The 20,455-nt window shown below is 36.1% G+C and overlaps 1 non-coding gene across 1 annotated transcript; it reads left to right on the forward strand.

Annotated features, from left to right (window-relative positions):
- Positions 1–4,334: 4,334 nt before the first annotated feature.
- Positions 4,335–4,441, forward strand: LOC141681297 (small nucleolar RNA R71). The gene has a single exon (XR_012558737.1). It is a non-coding gene; the product is annotated as a small nucleolar RNA R71 (small nucleolar RNA).
- Positions 4,442–20,455: the final 16,014 nt, after the last annotated feature.

The following is a 20,455-nucleotide window of genomic DNA, read 5'->3' on the forward strand; positions in this document are numbered from 1 at the left end:
CAATACGCTTTATGCTCGAGCTCCACTAACAAATGACACCCCTTACCATAAACCAACTGAAACAACGACATTCCCAATGGAGTCTTGTATGTTGTTCTATACGCCCAAACAGCTTCATCAAGCTTCAAAGACCAATCTTTTCTCGATGGACACACAACCTTCTCTAAAATGCGCTTGATCTCTCTATTAGATACCTCAGCTTGACCATTCGCCTGAGGATGATAAGCCTTAGCAATGCGATGATTCACATTAGTTCTTTGCATCATAGCAATGAACTTGTGATTGCAAAAATGCGACCCCTCATCACTGATTATGACTCTTGGCGTTACCAAATCTTGTGAATATCTGCTTGTGAAGAAAATTAAGCACTACTCTCGCATCGTTCATTGGCAATGCCTTAACTTCAACCTATTTCGACACATAATCAACCGCAACAAGATATACAGATTGTTACAAGATGAGACAAATGGCCCCATGAAATCAATTCCCCAAACATCGAAGACTTCAACCTCGAGAAGCACATTAAGAGGCATCTCATCCCTCTTGGACATATTACTACACGTTGACATCGATCACATTTCAAAAAAAACTGATGAGTATCTTTAAACAAGGTCGGCCAAAAGAAACCTGCTTGAAGAATACGAGATGCAGTCTTTTCTCCTCCATAATGTCCTCCATAAGCCGTTGAGTGGCAATCTCGCAAGATCACCCCCCCGTTTCACTATAAGGAATACATCTCCTAATGATTTGGTCTGCTCCTTATCGAAAAAGAAATGGCTCATCCCACATATACCACTTCACTTCATGCAGAAATTTCTTCCTTTGAGCGTATGACAAGTCAGGAGGCATGATATTACCCACAAGGTAGTTCATAATGTCTGCAAACTACAGTTCTTCCTCTTGCACTCCAAACAGCTGCTCATCGAGAAAAGACTCATGTATTAATGTCTTATCCAGTGAAGTTGCAATTGGATCCTCTACACGCGAGAGATGATCAGCGACTTGATTTTCAGTCTCTTTTATGTCCTTGATCTCTAATTCAAACTCCTGGAGTAAGAACCCATCGAATCAATCTAGGCTTCTAGTCCTTCTTCGAGACTAGATATCGAATGGCAGCGTGATCAGTGAAAACTGTCACCTTCGTCCCAAGTAGATAAGATCGAAATTTCTCAAAACCATAGACGATGGCCAAAAGTTCTTTTTCCGTAGTAGTATAATTCAGTTGAGCACCATTAAGGGTCTTACTAGCATAGTAGACCACGTGAAATATGTTGTTCTTTCTCAGCCCAAGAACTGCTCCAACTGCATAGTCACTTGCATCGCACATCATCTCAAAAGGTTCACTCTAATCTGGTGCAGTTATGACATGTGCCGTTATTAAACTCTCCTTTAAGAACTCAAAAGCAGCCACACACTTGTCATCAAACTTAAACGGGATATCCTTCTCCAAAAGATTGCACAAAGGTTTAGAAATTTTTGAGAAGTCCTTGATGAACCGCCTAAAGAAGCCCACATGACCAAGAAAACTGCGAACTCCCTTAACAGAATTTGGTGGGGGAAGATTTTTGATGACCCATATTTTGGCTTTGTCCACCTTAAGACCCTTGCTAGAGACCTTGTGCCAAAGAATAATGCCCCGTCGTACCATAAAATGACATTTCTCCTAATTGAGAACCAAATTGGTCCCAATACATCTCTTGAGAACGTCGCCTAGATTCTGCAAGCACTCATCAAATGAATCACCAAATACAGAGAAATCGTCCATAAACACCTCCACATTCTGACCAATCATATCAGAGAAGATAGCCATCATGCATCTCTGAAATATGGTCAGTGCTCAACATAACCCAAATAAAACCCTTCTAAAGGCGAAAGTACCAAATGGACAAGTGAAATTAGTCTTCTCCTAATCTTTTGGAGCAATGCAAATTTGATTATAACCAGAATAACCATCCAGAATACAGTAGTACTCATGCCCAGCCAATCTGTCAAGCATATGATCAATAAACGGCAGAGGGAAGTGATCTTTTCTTGTGGCCCTATTCAGCTTCCTCTAATCCATGCAAAATCTCCACCCTCGTGACTGTTCGTGTAGGAATAAGCTCATTCTTCTCATTAGCGACCACAGTGATACCTCCTTTCTTTGGCACACATTGAACCGGGCTCACCCATGAACTGTCAGAAATAGGATAGATGATCCCTGCATCCAGCCACTTAAGAATTTCCTTCTTCACAACCTCTTTCATGATTGGATTTAGCCTTCTCTGTTGCTCAACAGTAGGCTTGCTTCCTTCCTCTAGTAGAATTTTGTGCATGTAATACGAAGGGCTGATTCCCTTAATATCTGCTATAGTCCAACCAATTACCGATTTGAATTCTCTAAGAATTCTCAAAAGCTTCTCCTAGTCTCTACCTGAAAGGTCAGATGCAATAATAACATGCAAAGTAGATGCATCACCTAAAAACGCATACCTCATGTTCAGGCAAAGGCTTAAGCTCAAGAGTAGGGGCTTCCTCAATAGATGGCTTGAGGCGCTTACGAGGTTTGTTCAACTCCTCCATTCCTAGAGATTCAAAAGGCATATCAATCTTCCTCTTCCAGGGAGAAGCATTCAGAAATGCAACTGCGCATCCCCTTCATCACTTCACTATCAGAATTCCCCAACAAGGCCTTCTCTAAGGCAATAGACCTTAGCAATTGATCAAGTTCTAAAGTAACCACGGAATCTACCCACTCCACTTTTAAGCACTCCTCATTTTCCGTAGGGAACTCCATAGCATTGAACATTTTAAAAGTTATATCCTGATCCATCACTCGTATGGTGAGCTCACCTTTTTGCACATCTATCAAGGTTCGGCCAGTAGCCAAGAAAGGTCTTCCCAAGATTATGGGAATCTTCTTATCCTCCTCAAAATCAAGAATTACAAAATCGGCAGGGAAGATGAGTTTATCCACCTTGACCAAGACATCCTCCATAATACCTCGCGGATATGTAATAGAACGATCGGCCAACTACAAAGTCATATAAGTAGGCTTTGGATCAGGCAAGTCCAACTTCTTGAAGATTGACAAGGGCATCAGATTGATGCTAGCTCCCAAATCATATAAGCACTTGTCAAATGACACTTTTTCAATGGTGCATGGAATAGTGAAGCTTCCAGGATCTTTAAGCTTCAGAGGCAACTTCCGTTGCAGCACAACACTGCATTCCTTCATGAGAGTAACAGTCTGTAAGTCATCAAGTTTCACCTTCCTAGAGAGAATACCTTTCATGAACTTCGCGTAACTAGGAATTTGCTCAAGAGCTTTAGCGAAAGGTATGTTGATGTGAAGTTTCTTGAACACCTCCAGAAACTTCTCAAACTGCTTATCCAGCCTTTTCTTCTGCAGCCTCTTAGGAAAAGATGATGGAGGATAGATCTATTTCTCCCCTGTATTACCCTCAGGAGGAGTGTGCTCAATAGTAGTCTTCCTTGGTTCCACTTCTGCTTCCTTCTGTACTTCTTCTTCTTCAGCCTCAACTTCAGATTCTGGAGTCTTTGCTTTTTCAGGATTTGCAACCTTATCAGACCTCAATGTAATTGCCTTCACATGCTCCTTAGCTTCCTTCTTGCTTGGCACTTCAGTATCGCTCAGAAGCGTGCCAGGTTGACAATTCAGTAATACATTAGCAATTTTCCCAATCTGATTCTCCAAGGTCTTGATAGACACAGCTTGGCTCTTGCACATGAGCCTCAACTCCTCCAATTCAGATTTTTCATTAGCTTGCGGTAACTGCTGAAGTTGAAGTTGTGGCCTAGGGGCATATTGCAGTTGCTGAAAATAAGGAGGGTTATACCTCTTTGCTGTGTATGGTTGATAAGATTATTGCACCGCATTCTGATTGTTACTCCAGCTGAAGTTAGGATGATTGCGGTTATATGGATGATAAGTGGCTGGAGCTTGTTGTTGTGATCTCTAAAAGTTGCTCACAAATTTAGCTGATTCGCTAGAAATAGCGCACTGCTCAGTTTCATGCGCCCTCGCACAAAGCTCACAAACACAAGTGATTTGATTAACTCCATAATTCGCCAAAGAGTCCACTTTCATCGTCAAAGCTTGAAGTTGATAAGCTATAGCAGTAGTTGTATCCACTTCCAGAATTCCTGCTACCTTGCCTTGCAATATTCTTTGCGTAGAATTCTGGTATTCATTAGCTGCCATGAGCTCAATCAACTCATAAGCTTAATTATAGCTTTTGGCCCATAAGGCTCCACCAGACGCTGTATCGAGCATAGGTCTAGATTGAGCACCCAAACCATTGTAGAAATAGTTTATAATCATCCAATCAGGCATGCCATGGTGTGGGCACTTCCTTAGCATCTCCTTATATCGATTCCAAGCCTCATACAGAGATTCTCCAGTTTTCTAAGCAAACTGAGTAAGAGCATTCCTAATTGTAGCAGTCTTCGCCAAAGGAAAGAATTTAGTGAGAAACTTTTCAGCTAGATCCTCCCATTTAGTGATAGACCCTGGTGGTAGAGAATGTAACCAGCACTTTGCTTTATCCCTCAGAGAGAATGGGAAGAGTCGTAGCTTGATAGCATCTTCAGTCACCCCATTGAACTTGAAAGTGTCGTATATCTCGATGAAATCACTCATGTGCATGTTGGGGTCTTATGTAGAAAAACCCCCAAACCGAACTGAGTTCTGTATCATTTAAATCGTGCTCGACTTGATCTCAAAAGTGTTAGCCGAGATGGCTGGTCTAATGATGCTCAACTGAAAATCATTAATCTTAGGCTGAGAATAGTCCTTCAGAGCCTTAGGATTTTCTGTTTGATCTCCCATCACTACTAAAGATGGTTCCTCAACTTTCTCTTCTTCTTCTACTTTCAATTCATACTAAAAAACTTCCCTTTGAATTACTACAGCTTTTTCCTCGGCTTGATCCAGAGTTCTCTTACAAGCACGCGAACGCGTATGCATACACGCTCGCTAGAGTACCTAAAATATGATAAGGAAAAGAGTAAGTAAGTAACAATGTCAGAGTCAATGAACTTTAACGAGCACTGATGACAAACACATAGACTAAAAGTTAACACCGTGTCCCCGGCAGCGGCGCCAAAAACTTATTAGGACGTTAACACGCGCTAATAATACACGCAAGTATACGCTTTCGCAAGTAGTATAAGATTTAGATGAAATTTGTTCCCACAGAGACTCTTTAGTTAATTTAAGAATATGCACCTATGTAACAATGATATGGTTATTATCCGATGCTAAGACAAATAACAAGTTGAGATTGATTATAACTAAGAATTAAACTAACAATTAACTAAGAGAACAAGAATGATTGAATTAATATATATGACAAACATGGGATTCTAACTTCATTACTACTCCATTCAAATTCATTGTTCTTAACCTTAGCATGTGATGGTGATGACAACTAATCAGATAGCACGGAACTAGTAAATGCCAACTTACGTTGTATGAATACCCTACTACCAGACATCCACAAAAGAGATGGAAGCTGGATAGACACCAATTATGCTTAGTCCTTATATGTCTATAAGAATTGAAAACATAATGGTTTAATGCGTAAGTTATCTATCGTGATTACATAGGGCAAGTAAGATGGTTAAAATTACCTATGAATCATGCATAACAATAACACATGAACCTATGCTAGCATAACAAGTTCTAAAGCTCTATATTCACTATCGCTTCAACAGAGACTAAGAAGCTATCTTATAAGTTCGCGACGCTCATAAGACGAATAAGCACAACCAATACTAGGTTATCATACAATCACCACGTACTAAGGCATCGAAACAAATCAAATAAATAAATCCATAAATAAATCTGCTAGAACCCCACGATAACGATTAGCCTATAATCGGACTCATCATCAACGTGGGTTCCGATGAAAGCATGGTATAATAAACGTAGTCTTTATAAACAAATAATAAACAAAGTACGTAATCCAGAGTATTAGGTTCAAGAAACCAAGAAACGAGCATCCAAGATTATAACTTAGAACAAAGATTCACAAGTATAAACTAGATCTTCTTCGCCTTCGTTGAATTGTGCTATAGGTCTTCTTGTTGCCTTCTCCGTAAGCTCCGTTATTTAAAACGTCTTTTTATTGTCTTTAAATAGCATCCCAATTAATCCAAAAGCCCAGAAAAATAGTTTTCTAATTGAAACAGGAAATTGGATTCCTGACCTGGCGCGGGCGCGCGCTTCACCAGTGCGCCCCGCTGATATTCTGTTCCTCTGGCGCGGCCTCGCGCTAGCACAGCGCGGCCGCGCCGGTCTTCTGGAAAAACTGGAATTGCCTTCTTTTCTTGCTGCAATGAGTTGGCGTTCACGAGCTTTTATTCCGTGGACACCATCCAAACACCATATTAGCATCAAATCAATGCTAATTCACCTGAATCCCAGATTAATGCTTGAAATGCAAAAATACTAGAAAACACATTAAAACACCAACAACTTGAGTACAAATACACCAATTCAAAGATTAATGGAGCGTTATAAAGTGACATAAATGCCACTCAACATTTCCCACAATTTAATAGGATGTACCGATGACATGTCTGCCAATAGGAATCATTAAGATGAACAACTTTGCCCTCCTTAATTCTTTTTCTACCAATTGGATACTCCATCTTTTGAGGACAACTTTCAGATTTAACGGAACAAGTGATTTGTGCTGCATGATCTTTCAGAGAGGGCTTGAGATGCCTCATTTGTTGCACACTGCTAGGAAGAGGGTGCCTGTGGTGCATCATCGGATCTTTAGGTTTCAGGTGCCCCAGCAGCAGCATGTAGGATCTGGGAGTTGGTGTAGTTTGTAAATTAGTTTGTAGTGTAGTAATAACAATAAAATGGTTTGTAAAACTTATAAGACTTTTAAGGATTAGCATGACTTCATATAGAGGTTATCTTAATCAGGTTTGTTGTTGTAATAACTAATGGTTTATTTTAGTGTCTATTTCATATTATAACATGTGCTCGATCCTTATGCATGCAGGGGTCATAAATAGTATTTTAATTCCACTGTGTATATTATTTCATAGTTTAGCAGTTAGTTACCCCCAGATATAGACCCCGGATTTGGAGGGTGTCACAGAACACTTGGTAATTTTCCTAGCTCCTTCACCGTCTAGGAATCTTGAACAAAAAAACAAGCATTCTTCTACGAGATAACCTTCAGCAAAGGATGCCTCAGATTTACTTTTGATGTGAACATACGACTTTGGTTTACATAAATAATGCTCGATAGAATACATGCATCTAAGATATGTTGGTCCACCCCATTCAATTTCCTTACAAAAATGAACCAACAAATGCACCATTATATCAAAGAAAGCAAGTGAAAAATCATCTTAAATTGGTAAAAAACTTCTACAATTTCATTATTTAGTTTCTTGAGGTCATCCAAATCAACAAATTTGCTCCAAACACCTCTTAAGAATCTACCGAATCTTATTAAAGGTAAAGCCACCTCGGGTTTTAACGTCTTCTTCACTGCAAACTGCAATAAATAATGGAGTATAAAATGAGCATTGTGGCTCTTATACCCCGTGACTTTCCTCTCATCCATGCTCACGTACCGGCTGACATTAGCAGCACAACTGTAGGGCAATTTAGTATTTTGCAATATTGAGCAGAATAATTCTTTCTCCGTGCTCGTCATGTCAAATATGGCAGCCTTGAACTTAATTTGTTTCCCATCAGCTGATAAGACTGGATGAAGGACCTTCCTGATCCCTATTTCCTGTAGATCCTTTCAAGCATTCAAGTGGTCTTTATATTTCCCTCTAATATTTACCGAAGTACCAATTATTTTATCACAAATATTTTTTTCTATATGCATAATATCGAGGTTATGTTGACATAGATTGTGACTCCAATATGGTAACTCGAAAAATATTGATTTCTTTTTAAAAGGGGAATCATTTTTAACCTTCTTAATCTTATTCTTCCCAAATATATTCTCAAATACTGTCAATAATTCCTCAATTTATGTCCTTGTAAGTGCATCTGGACATGTTACCAATTCAAATTCACCATTGAACCTCTTTTTATCAAACCTCCACCTATGACCGACATCCAAAAAATTTCTATGACCTATATAACACATTTTTTTACTATTTTTAAGGTACATCGAAGACGTCTCATAATGGAATACTAGACAAGCTAATTTTTCCTCCGTGCTCCAGCCGGATAACATCGCATATCCTGGAAAATCACTTATGGTCCATAAAGCAGTTTCCCGTAAATTGAATATTTCACTCATGAAGGCATCATAAGTTTGTATGTATCGATCCCATAATTCTTTCAACTCTGAGATAAGAGCCTGCATATATATATGTCAATGCTATTCATCAGAGACTCTGTATCGGGGATAATTGTCGAAAGTTTAAAATTTTCCGTCTTCATGCACAATTCAGGGTGGCAGATTGAAGTTGACCAAAACAATTGGCCATGTGCTATGAAGTGTACTCATTGTATGATAAGAAAAAAACCCATTTGTTACTACACCTAATCTAATGTTTCTGTTTTCTGATGAAAACTGAGGATACTTAGCATTTAACGTCTTCCATGGCTCAGCATCAACAAGTGTCAGTTTTTCATCCCACATCATGTAAAATCATAAATTCTGAATAATCCTTGGACATGAACATCCTTTGCAGCCTAGGTTTTAATGGAAAATAACGCATCACCTTGGATAGTCCTCTACTTCTTACCTTCTCCAAATCATTTTCACCAGCCCCTTTCTTTTCCACTAAAATCCACCTTGAAACGCCATAAGTCACCCATCTACCTTTTCGTTTACCCCTAATAAATCATACAATCATTTGGGCAGGTATGAATCTTTTGGTAATCAAGACCTATATCTTTAATGATACTTTTTGCAGTATTAAAAGATAAAGGTATGTGGGCTTGTGGGAAAGCCTCTCTTACCAACTCTAAGAGATCCCGGAATCTAGATTCGGTGATTTCATGTACGCATTTCAAAGAATACAACCTAATGATAAAACTTAAGCTTGAAAATTAGGTACAACCCGAATATAATGGTTGTTTACCCTCCTCAAAGTGATGGTACAATTTCTCAGCATTGGAAGTTGGTCCACCAGAATGCACATGTTCACCGTTCTGCATATCTTCAATTATCCGGCGCATCAACTCATCAAGATTATCTCCCAAATTTGTACCAGCTTCATCCATATCTTCATTCATTCCGAGATGTTCGCGAGAAATGTTAAAAATCCATTTCATGGAAAATTCCCACGGTTCATTGTAGATGAGATGATTATATTTTATATCTTGAGGATGCCACTTTTTATTCTTACAAAAATTGCAAGGACAAGTTATTTCATCACCTATGCTGAATCTAGAAAACGCATTTCAAATAAAATCTCTTACACCACTCATATATCTCTCGCTAAATTTTGGGAGTTCTTTACACATGTTATTCTCGTCGTCCATAACTATAAAAAAGGGGTTAAAATATTAAAAGGACTAATCACGCCTAAAAGTACTAATCACATATGCATGCTTACAACCACTACTACATAAGCGCAACCTTCCTACAATATAAGGATACTACAAACAGCTTGCTAGGACTAATCAAAAATGCATTCTTATGATACTTTTTTATTTTAAAGCGACCACTGCTAATCACAAATACAAACAGGACAAGTCATTGTAACTACAAATTTCAAAGCGGTGACTCTTACGCAAGTAAAGACTTATCAAATTTTAAAGCGACGACTATTAAGCAAGTAAAGACTGATTAAATTTCAAGTGACAACAATTAAGCTAAGTGAGATTTAGAGATATTTAGAGAGAGAGAGAGAGACTGTGTGTCGGCCAGATTTAAGGAGAAATAAATAGAGAGACGGAGTGACATATAGAGACATATAGAGATAGAGAGAATGTGTGTGAGTGAGACTGAGAGAGAGAGGGGAGAGAGATAGAGACGGGGGGATATAGAGAGAGAGAGAGAGAGATCGTGGGATTAATTGATTGAGAGAGAGGGGGGAGTGAGTGAGTGAGCATACACATACACATACATATGTTGTATAACATATGGACTCATTCAAGACGATACTGTATTTTAGGGATAAAATTAGAATAAAAAGTTTGACTATTATACAATCTCACAAAATAAATATCTCAAATCCTAAAAATGATGGTACACCCCTAAAAAAGATAGTTTCTAACATCCGTACAGATGAATTTTTGAAATTTTATTTTTAAAAAATCGATACTTTATTCCGCACAATAGTGCAATTTAGGGGTTAGTCTATTCTGACTGCTTTGACTACTATATTGTCTCACAAAATAAATATATAAAATCCTAAAAATGATGGTATGCCACTAAAATCGATAGTTTCTAACATCCGTGTGGATGGATCATCAAAATTTTATTTTAAAAAAATCGATACTTCATTCGGCACAATAGTGCAGTTTAGGATTTAGTCTATTCTAACTGCTTTGACAGCTATATTATCTCACAAAAATATATATATAATCCTAAAAATGATGGTAAACTACTAAAATTGATAGTTTCTAACTTCCGTATGGATGGATCGTCAAAATTTTATTTTAAAAATTGATACTTCATTGTGCACAATAGTGCAGTTTAGGGGTCAGTCTACTCTGACTGCTTTGACTGCTATATTATCTCACAAAATAAATATATAAAATCCTAAAAATGATGGTGCACCCTTAAAATTGATAGTTTCTAACATAACTATGGATGGATTGTCGAAATTTTATTTTTAAAAAAATCGATATTTCATTTGGCACAATAGTGTAGTTTAGGGGTTAGTCTATTCTGACTCCTTTGACTGCTATATTATCTCAAACAATAAATATATAAAATTGTAAAAATGATGGTACAACACTAAAATTGATACTTTATAACATCCGTAAGGATGGATCGCCAAAATTTTATTTTAAAAACATTGATACTTCATTCCGCACAATAGCGCAGTTTTGAGGTTAGTCCATTCCGATTGCTTTGACTGCTATATTATCTCACAAAATAAATATATAAAATCCTAAAAATTATGGTACACTAATAAAATTGATAGTATATAACATCCGTATGGATCGATCATCAAAATTTTATTTTTAAAAAAATCGATACTTCATTGTGCACAATAGTGCAGTTTAGGGGTTAGTCTATTCTAACTTCTTTGACTGCTATATTATCTCATAAAATAAATATATAAAATCCTAAAAATAATAGTGAACCCCTAAAATCGATATTTTCTAACATCCCTATGGATGGATTGTCAAAATTTTATTTTAAATAAATCGATACTTCATTCCGCACAATATTGTGGTGTAGGGGTTAGTCTATTCTGACTACTTTGACTGCTATATTATCTCAAAATATAAATATATAAAATCCTAAAAATGATGGTACACCACTAAAATAGATATATTATAACATCCGTAAGGATGGATCACCAAAATTTTGTTTTAAAAATATCGATACTTCATTCCACGCAAAAGCGCAGTTTAGGTGTTAGTCCATTCCGACTGCCTTGACTGCTATATTATCTCACAAAATTAATATATAAATTCCTAAAAATGATGGTACACCACTAAAATTGATATTTTCTCACATCCGTATGGATGGATAGTCAAAATTTTATTTAAAAAAAATCGATACTTCATTATGCACAATAGTGTAGTTAAGGGGTTAGTCTATTTTGACTGTTTTGACTGCTATATTATCTCACAAAAAAAATATATAAAATCCTAAAAATGATGGTGCACCATTAAAATCGATAGTTTCTAACATCCGTACGGATGGATCATCGAAATTTTATTTAAAAAAATCGATACTTCATTCTGTACAATAGTGTAGTTTAGGGGGTAGTCTATTCCGACTACTTTGACTGCTATATTATCTCATAAAATAAATATATAAAACCAAAAAATGATGGTACACCACTAAAATAGATAGTTTCTAACATCCATAAGGATGGATCGCCAAAATTTTATTTTAAAAAAATCGAATACTTTATTCCGCATAATAGCGCAATTTAGGGGTTAGTCCATCCCAACTGCTTTGACTGCTATATAATATTACAAAATAAATATATAAAATCCTAAAAATGATGGTACATCAATAAAATCGATAGTTTTTAACATTTGTACAGATGGATCGTCAAAATTTTATTTAAAAAAAATCGATACTTCATTCCGCACAATAGTGCAGTTTAGGGGTTAGTCTATTCTGATTGCTTTGACTGCAATATTATCTGACAAAATAAATATATAAAATCCTAAAAATGATGGTACACCCCTAATATTGATAGTTTCTAACATCTGTATGGATGGATCGTTGAAATTTTATTTTAAAAAAATCGATACTTCATTCGGGACAATAGTGCAGTTTAGGGGTTAGTTTATTCAAACTATATTGACAGCTATATTATCTTACCAAATAAATATATAAAATCCTAAAAATGATAGTACAAACTAAAATCGATAGTTTCTAACATCCGTACCAATGGATCATCAAAAAAATAAAGGAGTTTGTTGTGCAAGACATGCATATATAATAACAAGACTAAGTCAAAGACAACCCTAAGATTTAGTTATATGATAGTGTAAATCTGTATTATGTATTGTATTACTTGAGTCTGTAAAAAGGTTAGACTGAGGTATTTTTCTGTAAACAATCTCAAGCCTAAGAATAAACTCTAGAAGAAGATCAAGCAAAGATCATGCCTCAGAGAAAATATGAAGAAGCTTGGAATTGAATAAATCTGTTTTATGAAATATGTTCTAAGTCAAGATATCTATAAGTCACAGATCAGGTCATATAGAGAAGTCATTCGAGAACTGCAGGATGACTTATTGAGAAGTCCAAAATGGCTTATAATAAGGTCTCAAAGATATCGACAAGTTAAATGAAGATGTAAAGATTGGAGATATCGATAAGTCAATTTATCATTAGAGATCTCAGAGATATCTTCAAGTCAAAATGTATATAGTGATCTCAGAGATATCGACAAGTCATTTCTGCATATAGAGAACTCGGAGATATCGACAAGTTAAAATGAAGATATGAAGATTGAGATATCGACAAGTCAATTTCTCATTAGAGATCTCAGAGATATCGACAAGTCAAAATACATACAGAGATCTTAGAGATATCGACAAGTCATTTCTACATACAGAAATTTGGAGACCTCGACAAACCAAGTTCACTTATAGAGAACTTAGAGACCTCGACAAATCAAAGACACTTATAGAGAACTCAGAGATCTCGATAAGCCATTATACTTATCGAGATGTCACTTCTCTATAGAACAAACTGGAGACCTTGATATGAATTTCAAAGTACATAATGCAGATAAGTTAAAGATACAATATTATCAAGCAACAAACGATCTAATCACTTAGATTAAAAAGTCTATAAAAGCATATTGAAGAGTGAAGATCAAGGGTCAAGATTAACTAACAACAGAATGTCACAGACCTACAATATTTGAAAGGATTTACTGAGCCAAAAATAGAAATAATTAGAGATAACTTAGAAAGGGTTTAGTACATCTTATTGCATGTTGTGTAAACTGGTGTTTACTAATCTATAAAGTAAACACTGGTCCTTTGCTTATAGTTGTAACAAATAGATTTAAATTTTCTTGTACTCTCTGAAGAAAGAAGCTGAGTTCTTATATCTTTAAGATTACAGAATTTGTCAAAAGATAAACTTAATTAATATAAATTAAGTGAGTTCTGAAATATTGTGTTTGATGTGCATGCCATTTTATTTTTACTAACATAATATCTCTACAAATCACAAATTGCTTTGTTCACCATATCCAAACAAACTTCAAAAAGGCTAAAAATAAAGAAAACACATTCACCCCCCGTATTGCACTTAATATCTAACAAGTAGCATCTCAGTAAAATCTGAAAGAAAATAAATAAAGATCTTGAAAGTATGAGTGCACAAAAGATAAGAAGTATCAAGATTCCGGCCTTTGATAAAATCAACTATATAGTGTGTAAAAAGAAGATGATGTTGTTCATAAGGATGGACAACCCACTGTACATCCAGATTCTCAAGAATGGCCCTTTTAATCCTATGGATAGGGTTGAAGAATCTACATATGGAGACATGATCATCCCAGCTCATTATGCCCCTAAGGACCCCTCAAAATACACTAAAACTGAAAAAGAGAAAGTCTCTCTAGATAGTGGCTTACAATTAATTTTCATAGAGTCACTTGACAATGTGATGTACAATAACATTATCAACTGTGACACAACCAAACAGATATGGGAGAAAATAGAGATTCTGTGTGAGGGAACAGAGGATGTTAGGTCAAATCAAAGGAGGATACTAGTGTCTCAATATGAGGGTTTCATGGCAAAGCCTAAAGAAGGAATCACCGAAGTCTTTGAAAGGTTCAACAAATTGATAAATGACTTGCAGCTTCATGATAAATATTATGAAGCTGAGGAGGTTAACCTAAAGTTCTTGCTAGCTCTTCCTGACCATCTTGAACAAAAGATACCAGGCATCAGCGAGGAAAGAGACTTGAGTAGAATAACTCTGGAGGTTTTATATGGGATTTTAAAGACTTATGAGCTTGAAATGCTGCAAAGAAAGTCATTGAAACCAAATTAGGGACATGTGGTAGATGGATCTAGTGCCCTACTTGTCAATGACAGTGAATAAAGTGAAAATGAACAAGATGCCCAAACTCCAGTTATTCATGCTATGGAGTAAAAGAACAAAGGACCCCGGAAGCAAGGGGTGTTGGAACTAGAGGAAGATGAGTTATATACTCTTGTTGATCTAGATGTAATGGATCAATCTATGGCTTACTTGGCTAGGAAATTCTATAATATTAGAGTTAAAAATCCAAGGTTCTTCAAGAACAAAGGACATTCCTCCAATAACAACAATTGGAAGCCAAAGACTCGGTATAACTCACCTAGCAAAGGTGGCTAGAAGACTGGATTTGTTGACAGATCAAAGATAAGGTGCTTAAACTGTGATGAGTTGGGTCACTTTTCTACTGAGTGCAAGAAGCCTATGAAGGTGAAGAAGGACAAGGCCTACTTGGAATTGAAGGCAAAGTATGAAGCTCTCTTAAAGAAACAACAAGGAAAGACTTAAATTGTTGAAGGAAAAAGAGATGATACTAATAATGAAGATGAGAATAAAGAGTTTAGATACTATTCACTAATGGCTCTTGAGCAAGGAGAATCATCCTCATCAAAATTAGAGGTAACAATTTTAACCACTATTGATTTAAATACAAGCCAATATAAAGAAACTATTGAAAAAGATGAGTGTAGAGATATTTCATATCCACACAAGCATGGTGGCAGCTACTGAGGAAGTGAGTAGACTGTCAAAGTTGAATGAAAAGCTTGAGATTAAGAAGTAAGATTTGGAATGCAGCTTGTTGAGCTTGAAACTGTCAAGCAAAAAAATAAATATTTGAAAAACAAGCTAAAGTGTGCTAGTGAAATAGAAGCCGTGTTGAGGGAAAAGATAGAGAAGAATGAGGTGAAACTGAAATCTTTCAAGGAATGCATCCTAGTTGGTTGGTCAGTACCATGAGAAGAACAAACCATATGCTAACATAGCTATTGGTTTGGACTATGATGCTTTGAACAACAACAAGAAAAGTGAAGGTGACAAAGGCAAAACAATTGCAAATCAAGATGTCCTAGTTATGCTGAGAAATGTTGACGCACCTTTGTTTAAAGCATGTGAAGTCAATTTCAGTGAAGTTGAGTTGGTTATCAAGCAAGAGCTTGCAGATGGGGACAATGAGAAGGAATGCACAGAAACAACTCCAACTCCTAAAACTGAAAAGAAGCCCATAGTAGACCAAGTGTCTAAGAAGCCAATCAAGGAAATCAAGACTGAGACTGCAGGAAAGAAAAAAAAGAATAGGAATGGGAAAATTGGAGTGAACAAGAGCAATAATTTTGTATTTATGGCAGAAGCTCCCAGGAAACAATGTCAGAAATGTGGCTCAACGAATCATCTAACTCAACTTTGTAAAAAGGCTGTTAGTGAGCCAAAAATGGGAGCATGCAAATTCAATGAAGCAAAGGTTGAAGATCCCTATTCCTTCTGTGACAAGTTTGATTGTATTCCTTGCAATATGAAAGTAATGACTAGCTCTCATAGACTGAGAGTTATCTCAAAGAATCAAAAATTAAGTCTACAATTAAGAAGGAAACTACAAATCAAAAATTGAACAATGTTCTTTATGAATCATCACATTCTACTTCTACAAATTCTGTTAACAAGAAGAAAGTACCCAATATTGTTTGGGTATCTAAACACACTTAATCCTTATTATGTGCAGGGAAAATAGAAGAAGGTCATATGGATCATTATGGATCATAGACAGTGGATGCTCCAAGCATATGACAGGTGATAAAGCCCTGCTATCATAATTTGAGGAGATGGCTGGCCCATTGGTGACTTTTGGAGACGACGGAAAAGGATTCACAATGGGATATGGCAATTTAGTTTCTGGAAATATTGTCATTGAAGATGTAGCACTGGTAGATGGACTTGAGGTGAATCTCCTGAGTGTCAGTCAATTCACAGATAAAGGATTAAAAGTTTCATTTGACAAAGGAGAATGCTCAATTATAGCAAAAAGACTGGTGAAGTTGCTTTGAAAGGAGCAAGAAAGGGAAACTTGTTTGTTGCAGACTTATTCTCAGCAAATAAGGATGGAATCTATTGATTCTACACCCAGGAATCTGTTGAGCAAAGCAAGTTGTGGCACAAAAAGCTCTCTCACCTGAATTACAAGTCAATCAACACCCTGGTGAAAAAGAAATTAGTGAGAGACATGTCAATCTTAGAGTTTGCTCAAAATGAAGTTTTTGAGGCTTGTCAAAAAGGCAAAATGAAGAGGTCTAGTCACAAGAGCAAAACCGTGAGTTCAATAAGTGCACCTTTGTAACTCATTCACATGGACCTGTTGGAACAGTTAATATCTTATCTATTTGTAGAAAGAAATATGCATTTGTGATGGTGGATGACTACTCAAGGTACACATGGGTAGAGTTTATGCATTCAAAGATAAAACTCCACACATCATAATTGAACACATCAATAAAATTGAGAAGCAGGCCGAAAATCAAAATTGTGTAAAAAGATTGAGGAGTGACAATGGCATAGAATTCATGAATACAATTCTGCATGAATTCTACAAAGACAAGGGCATTGTTTAAGAGTTTTCAGCTGCAAGGACACCTCATAAAATTGGAGTAGTTGAGAGAAAGAATAGAACACTAGTAGAAGCTGCTAGAACAATGCTGCAAGATTCCAAGTTGCCAACAAGTTTTTGGGAAGAAGCTGTCAATATTGCATGCTACACTCAAAATAGATATCTCATCAATAAGAATCTTGGAAAGTCACCCTACTCAATTCTATCAAAAAAGAAGCCTAATGTAAAGCATCTGCATGTGTTTGGAAGTAAGTGTTTTGTGTTGAAAGACAACTCTGAATATGTGGGAAAATTTGACTTTAAAGTTTTTGAAGCAATTTTTCTGGGATATTCATTGAAAGGACTGCATATAGAGTTTATGTGCTTGAACTAAAGAAAATTATGGAAAGTATAAATGTGATTTTTGATTATGACAAGTGACCAGGCTTGGAGTGCCTTGATGAAAGTGAAGTTGAAGCCCTCAAGTTTGAAAATTTGAACATTGATAGTGATTCTGAAGATGAAGCTGAAATCAACACAAGCAACAGAATAGATGAAGAGTCAACTGAGCAAGTGAAACATGAGAATGGAAACTCATCTCAAACACCTGAATTTGATAGCACAAACTCATGGGGAAAAAGAGAAGAAAGTTCTACAAGTCATTCCAATGGTGAATAAGATGCAGAAAATTTAAGTCAACAAAATCATACCAGAAAATTGGATAGGAGTCACATAAGGGATGTAATTATTGGTGATCCACTGCTTGTGTGAGGACTAGAAGTGCTATTGCTAATGAATGTCTACATTCATGCTTTCTTTCACAAATTGAGCTTAAGAAAACTGAGGAATCTCTACTTGATCCTGACTGGATATCTTCTATGCAAGAAGAGCTAAATAAGTCTTGTAAGTCATATGTCATAGACCTATTTGTATATTCGAGGATTCAACTCAACTCAAATAAGAATGTAATAAGTAAATAGTGGATCGACCGTCAAAGAGATCTCGCAAAGTAATATCTGTCAAAGGATTCAGAGACAATGTTCATCTACAGACTTGAGGAGTTAATTCACTGGAAGAAGTTCAAGAAGTTGATCATGCCTCAGTGATAATAAATCAAGATCGTGGATTTAATCAAGTGACAGAGATCTCGTCAGGGTATCATTAAATTACAAGGATTTAATCTGAAGAAAATCAAAGTGTCAGAGTCAAGACATGAAGAAACGTCACGGAAGTTAGTCACTCATGAACCAGACAGTACATCGAGTGTCAACGTTGAAGTGGTGGAATTGATTCATAATTTTCAGTGATTTTCAGAAGATTTGCAGAAGAATGGTTGCTGCTCAAGACTAGAATTAATTCTCTATTAATTAATTAAGTCATCTAATTTAATTAAGAAAATAAATTATATCTGCGAAGAATAATTTATTTATTAATTGAATTAATTGATTAATTAATTCTGAATTAATTCTAGGAATTTTAGGAATTTTCAGAAGTTTAATTGGATTAAATTCAAGGCTTAAATCAGCAAAACAAATGGAAATGAACTAGCATGACAATCTGGATTGTCATACCGATTGTCATGCTAGGCCATTTTCCATTGTCATACCGAAAGTTACATCAGGTGGATGATTGTCTTGCTAGTTCATTCTGATTGTCATGCTAGTTCATTCTGATTGTCATGCTAGTTCATTCAGATTGTCTTGCTAGTTCATTCAGATTGTCTTGCTAGTTCATTCAATTGTCCTACCGAAAGTCTTGCAAGCTTAAAGGATTGTCATTCCAATTCAATTGATTCAGCTGTTGATAAAAGAAGCAGAAGCAGCAATTCAAATATATCTCAATCATTTTTATTCAAGAACAAGAGACAGCAGCCGCCTTGAAATATAACATCCTTCATCTGCTTTATTCAAGATCATAATTTCTAGATTGTAATGTTAAATCTAATCCACTAGAAATCTTTATCTTGTTCTTGTATATCAATCTAGCGGATTAAAATCCCTAGAACTTAATCTCAAATCGCGTTTAGCATTTGATTCTAATTATTGCAAAAATAGAAAAAGTTCATGTCGAATTTATTCTAGATTTGTGATAATTGATTTGAGATTAATACCTTGTAATCGATACAGTTGTTGTAACACATTTCAAGTTTAATAATATTTTTATTTAACTTGAATTTTGTTTCACATTTTTTATTCCGCATTTTATTCGATTATTTGGTAACGTTTGTATTCAACCCCCCTTCTACAAACACATTGGGACCCAACAATTGGTATCAGAGCCTTCTGATTAACGAACAAATCAAGATCCTAGACTTTTGTGATTTTTCAACTCCTTGAATTTTTATTTATTCAAAAATTCATAATGACTTCACATAAAGTTGGAACCGTTAAAATTCCACAATTTGATAAAGAGAATTATATCATGTGGAAGAAGAAGATGCTATTATTTTTACAAGTTGCAAATCCCAAATATTCAAACTTGTTAAAGAAGGGTATAAAAACTCCGATGGTTATTGAACCGGAGGTAATAATAGATGGTGTGGTGACTACTGAAGCTAGAACCTATCCAAAAGAGCCTGAAGATTTTACTCCTGCTGAGAAGGAAGAAGCCTCCTTGGATGCCAGCCTTCAATTAATATTAATTGATTCCCTTGATCCCTTGATGAACAGACATGTGATGAACTGTAAAAATTCCAAACACATGTGGGAAACTATTGAGGTGATTAATGAAGGCACAGAGGAAGTTAGGGAGAACAAGTTGGAAATCCTAACCTCTGAATATGAACATTTCAAATCAAATCCAGGAGAAGGAATTACTGAAGTGTTTGAGAGGTACAATGCGTTGATCAACAACCTGAACATCAATGGAAAGTATTATTCAATCAGGGAGGTCAACAAAAAGTTCCTTTTAACACTGCCAGCTCATCTTGAACATAGAATCACTGCCATTAGAGAAGCTAGAGATCTGAGTGAGATTTCTTTGGACAGGCTCTATGGAGTGTTGAAAACTTATGAGTTGGAGCAGATTCAACAGAAGGAAGTCTACGGGAAGGATAGAATGGTCAGCACATCTAATGCACTTGTAGCTGAAGGTCAACAACAACAACAATCTCAACAGTTAGAAAGAATGGTACAGTTTTCCAAGGGTGAGGAAAATGAGTTAGTAGCAGAATATGATCCTCCTACTACAAATCAATCAAGTGATGATTTTTATTCCTTGGAAGAGCTGG

Source organism: Apium graveolens, chromosome 8 (genome assembly GCF_009905375.1).
Source record: "Apium graveolens cultivar Ventura chromosome 8, ASM990537v1, whole genome shotgun sequence".
In the NCBI taxonomy this organism is placed as follows: domain Eukaryota; kingdom Viridiplantae; phylum Streptophyta; class Magnoliopsida; order Apiales; family Apiaceae; genus Apium; species Apium graveolens.